Genomic DNA, 5518 nt, shown 5'->3' on the forward strand with positions numbered 1-5518 from the left:
CACAATCAGAACATATCTTCAAAGCTATCAGCGAAAAGAGAAAAAAAGCGACACACCGTCCCCGGGTGGGCTCAAACCTCCAACCTCTCGGTTAACAGCCGATCGCGCTAGCCAATCGCGCCACGGAGACAGTCCTGCTATACTCTCACCACCATCAGAACATATCTTGAAAGCTATCAGTCCAAAGAAACAACAACGACACACTGTCCCCGGGTGGGCTCGAAACTCCAAGCTTTCGGTTAACAGCCGATCACGCTAGCCGATTGCGCCACGGAAACAGTCATGCTTCACTCTCACCACCATCAGAACATATCTTCAAAGCTATCGGCCCAAAGAAAAAAAAAGCGCCGCACTACCACCGGGTGGGCTCTAACCTCCAACCTTTCGGTTAACAGCCGATCGCGCTCGCCAATTGCGCCATGGAGACAGTCGTGCTCCACTCTCACCAACATCAGAACATATCTTCAAAGCTATCAGCCCAAAGAAAAAAAAGCGCCGCACCACTCCCGGCCGGGCTCGAACCTCCATTCTTTCTGTTAACAGCCGATCGCGATAGCCAATTGCGTCACGGAGACAGTCGTGCTCCACTCTCACCACCATTAGAACATATCTTCAAAGCAATCAGCGCAAAGAAAAAAAAAGCGACACACCGTCCCCGGGTGGTCTCGAAACTCCAACTTTTCGGTTAACAGCCGATCGCGCTAGCCAATTGCGCCACGGAGACAGTACTGCTCTACTCTCACCACCATCAAAACATATCTTCAAAGCTATCAGCTCAAAGAAAAAAAAGCGCCGCACCACTACCGGGTGGGCTCGAAACTCCAAGCTTTCAGTTAACGGCCGATCGCGCTAGCCAATTGCGCCACGAAGACAGTCCTGCTCCACTCTCACCACCATCAGAACATATCTTCAAAGCTATCAGCGCAAAGAAAACAAAAGCGACACACCGTCCCCTGGTGGGCTCGAAACTCCAACCTTTCGGTTAACAGCCGATCGCGCTAGCCAATTGCGCCACGGAGACAGTCCTGCTCCACTCTCACCACCATCAGAACATATCTTCAAAGCTATCAGCTCAAAGAAAAAAAAGCGCCGAGCCACTACCGGGTGGGCTCGAAACTCCAAGCTTTCGGTTAACAGCCGATCGCGCTAGCCAATTGCGCCACGAAGACAGTCCTGCTCTACTCTCACCACCATAAGAACATATCTCTAAAGCTATCAGCCCATAGAAAAATAAGCCCACACCACCACCGGGTGAGCGCGAACCTCCAACCTTTCGGATAACAGCCGATCGCGCTAGCCAATTGCGCCACGGAGACAGTCGTGCTCCACACTCACCACCATCAGAACTTATCTTCAAAGCTATGAGCGAAAAAAAAAGCGACACACCGTCCCCGGGTGGGCTCAAACCTCCAACCTCTCGGTTACCAGCCGATCGCGCAAGCCAATTGCGCCACGGAGACAGTCCTGCTACACTCTCACCACCATCAGAACATATCTTCAAAGCTATCAGCCCAAAGAAAAAAAGCGCCGCACCACCACCGGGTGGGCTAGAACCTCAAACCTTTTGGTTAACAGTCGATCGCACTAGCCAATTGCGCCACGGAGACAGTCCTGCTTCACTCTCACCACCATAAGAACATATCTCTAAAGCTATCAGCCCATAGAAAAATAAGCCCACACCACCACCGGGTGAGCGCGAACCTCCAACCTTTCGGATAACATCCGATCGCGCTAGCCAATTGCGCCACGGAGAGAGTCGTGCTCCACTCTCACCACCATTAGAACATATCTTCTAAGCAATCAGCGCAAAGAAAAAAAAGCGACACACCGTCCCCGGGTGGGCTCGAAACTCCAACTTTTCGGTTTACAGCCGATCCCGCTAGCCAATTGCGCCACGGAGACAGTCCTGCTCTACTCTCACCACCATCAGAACATATCTTCAAAGCTATCAGCTCAAAGAAAAAAAAGCGCCGCACCACTACCGGGTGGGCTCGAACCTCCAACTTTTTGGTTAACTGCAAATCGCGCTAGCCAACTGTGCCACGGAGACAGTCGTGCTCCACTCTCACCACCGTCCGAACATTTCTTCACAGCTATCAGCCCAAAGAAAAAGAAGCGCCGCACCACCACAGGGTGGGCTCGAACCTGCAACCTTTCGGTCAACAGCAGATCGCGCTAGCCAATTGCGCCACGGAGACAGTCGTGCTCCACTCTCGCCACCATCAGAACATATCTTCAAAGCTGTCAGGGAAAAGAAAAAAAAGCGACACACCGTCCCCGGGTTGGCTCAAACCTCCAACCTCTCGGTTAACAGCCGATCGCGCTAGCCAATCGCGCCACGGAGACAGCCCTGCTATACTCTCACCACCATCTAAACATATCTTCAAAGCTATCAGTCCAAAGAAAAAAAGCGCCGCACCACTCCGGGTGGGCTCGAACCTCCAAGCTTTCGTCCAACAGCCGATCGCGCTAGCCAATTGCGCCACGGAGACAGTCGTGCTCCACTTTCACCACCATCAGAACATATCTTCAAAGCTATCACCGGAAAGAAAAAAAAGCGACACACCGTCCCCGGGCTGGCTCGAAACTCCAAGCTTTCGGTTAACAGCCGATCACGCTAGCCAATTGCACCACGGAGACAGTCATGCTCCACTCTCACCAACATCAGAACATATCTTCAAAGCTATCAGCCCAAAGAAAAAAAAGCGCCGCACCACCCCCGGCCGGGCTCGAACCTCCATCCTTTCTGTTAACAGCCGATCGCGATAGCCAATTGCGTCACGGAGAAAGTCGTGCTCCACTCTCACCACCATTAGAACATATCTTCAAAGCAATCAGCGCAAAGAAAAAAAAAGCGATACACCGTCCCCGGGTGGGCTCGAAACTCCAACTTTTCGGTTAACAGCCGATCGCGCTAGCCAATTGCGCCACGGAGACAGTCCTGCTCTACTCTCACCACCATCAGAACATATCTTCAAAGCTATCAGCTCAAAGAAAAAAAAAGTGCCGCACTAATACCGGGTGGGCTCGAAACTCCAAGCTTTCGGTTAACAGCCGATCGCGCTAGCCAATTGCGCCACGGAGACAGTCCTGCTCCACTCTCACCACCATCAGAACATATCTTCAAAGCTATCAGCGCAAAGAAAAAAAAGCGACACACCGTCCCCGGGTGGGCTCGAAACTCAAACCTTTCGGTTAACAGCCGATCGCGCTAGCCAATTGCGCCACGGAGACAGTCCTGCTCCACTCTCACCACCATCAGAACATATCTTCAAAGCTATCTGCTCAAAGAAAAAAAGCGCCGAGCTACTACCGGGTGGGCTCGAAACTCCAAGCTTTCAGTTAACAGCCGATCGCGCTAGCCAATTGCGTCACGGAGACAGTCCTGCTCTACTCTCACCATCATCAGAACATATCTTCAAAGCTATCAGCCCAAAGAAAAAAAGCGCCGCACCACCACCGGGTGGGCTCGAAACTCCAACCTTTCGGTTAACAGCCGATCCCGCTAGCCAATTGCGCCACGGAGACAGTCCTGCTCCACTCTCACCACCATCAGAACATATCTTCAAAGCTATCAGCTCAAAGAAAAAAAAGCGCCGCGCCACTACCGGGTGGGCTCGAAACTCCAAGCTTTCGGTTAACAGCCGATCGCGCTAGCCAATTGCGCCACGGAGACAGTCCTGCTCCACTCTCACCACCATCAGAACATATCTTCAAAGCTATCAGCCCAAAGAAAAAAAGCGCCGCACCACCACCGGGTGGGCTCGGACCACCAACCTTTCGGTTAACAGTCGATCGCGCTAGCCAACTGCTCCACGGAGACAGTCCTGCTTCACTCTCACCACCATCAGTACATATCTTCAAAGCTATCACCGGAAAGAAAAAAAAGCGACACACCGTCCCCGGGTGGGCTCGAAACTCCAAGCTTTCGGTTAACAGCCGATCACGCTAGCCAATTGCGCCACGGAGACAGTCATGCTCCACTCTCACCACCATCAGAACATATCTTCAAAGCTATCAGCCCAAAGAAAAAAAAAGCGCCGCACTACCACCGGGTGGGCTCTAACCTCCAACCTTTCGGTTAACAGCCGATCTCGCTCGCCAATTGCGCCATGGAGACAGTCGTGCTCCACTCTCACCAACATCAGAACATATCTTCAAAGCTATCAGCCCAAAGAAAAAAAAGCGCCGCACCACCATCGGCCGGGCTCGAACCTCCATCCTTTCTGTTAACAGCCGATCGCGATAGCCAATTGCGTCACGGAGACAGTCGTGCTCCACTCTCACCACCATTAGAACATATCTTCAAAGCAATCAGCGCAAAGAAAAAAAAGCGACACACCGTCCCCGGGTGGGCTCGAAACTCCAACTTTTCGGTTAACAGCCGATCGCGCTAGCCAATTGCGCCACGGAGACAGTCCTGCTCTACTCTCACCACCATCAGAACATATCTTCAAAGCTATCTGCTCAAAGAAAAAAAAGCGCCGAGCCACTACCGGGTGGGCTCGAAACTCCAAGCTTTCGGTTAACACCCGATCGCGCTAGCCAATTGCGCCACGGAGACAGTCCTGCTCTACTCTCACCACCATCAGAACATATCTTCAAAGCTATCAGCCCAAAGAAAAAAAGCGCTGCACCACCACCGGGTGGGCTCGAACCTCAAACCTTTTGGTTACTAGTCGATCGCGCTAGCCAATTGCGCCACGGAGACAGTCCTGCTTCACTCTCACCACCATCAGAACATATCTTTAAAGCTATCAGCCCATAGAAAAATAAGCCCACACCACCACCGGGTGGGCTCGAACCTCCAACCTTTCGGATAACAGCCGATCGCGCTAGCCAATTGCGCCACGGAGAGAGTCGTGCTCCATTCTCACCACCATTCCAACATATTTTCAAAGCTATTAGCGCAAAGAAAAAAGCAACACACCACTCCAGGGAGGGCTCAAACCTCCAATTCTTCGGTTAACAGCCGAACGGGCTAGCCAATTGCGCCACGGAGACAGTCGTGCTCAGATCTCACCACCGTGAGAACATGTCTCCAAAGTTATCAGCGCAAAAAAAAGCAACACACCACTCCCGGGAGGGCTCGAACCTCCAACCTTTCGCTTAACAGCTGATCGCGCTAGCAAATTGCGCCACGGAGACAGTCCTGCTATACTCTCAATACCATCAGAACATATCTTCAAAGCTATCAGCCCAAAGAAAAAAAAGTGCCGCACCACCACCGGGTGGGCTCGAACCTCCAACTTTTTGGTTAACTGCAAATTGCGCTAGCCAACTGCGCCACGGAGACAGTCGTGCTCCACTCTCACCACCGTCCGAACATTTCTTCACAGCTATCAGACCAAAGAAAAAGAAGCGCCGCACCACCACCGGGTGGGCTCGAACCTGCAACCTTTCGGTCAACAGCAGATCGCGCTAGCCAATTGCGCCACGGAGACAGTCGTGCTCTACTCTCACCACCATCAGAACATATCTTCAAAGCTGTCAAAAAAAAGAAAAAAAAGCGACACAC

At 52.0% G+C, this 5518-nt stretch overlaps 1 non-coding gene across 1 annotated transcript; it reads right to left on the reverse strand.

Moving 5' to 3' along the window:
• Window positions 1-1386: 1386 nt before the first annotated feature.
• Window positions 1387-1460, reverse strand: TRNAT-GGU (transfer RNA threonine (anticodon GGU)). The gene has a single exon. It is a non-coding gene; the product is annotated as a tRNA-Thr (tRNA).
• Between the last annotated feature and the right edge of the window lie 4058 nt (window positions 1461-5518).

This window comes from Rhipicephalus microplus, unplaced genomic scaffold (genome assembly GCF_043290135.1).
Source record: "Rhipicephalus microplus isolate Deutch F79 unplaced genomic scaffold, USDA_Rmic scaffold_59, whole genome shotgun sequence".
Classification (NCBI taxonomy): domain Eukaryota; kingdom Metazoa; phylum Arthropoda; class Arachnida; order Ixodida; family Ixodidae; genus Rhipicephalus; species Rhipicephalus microplus.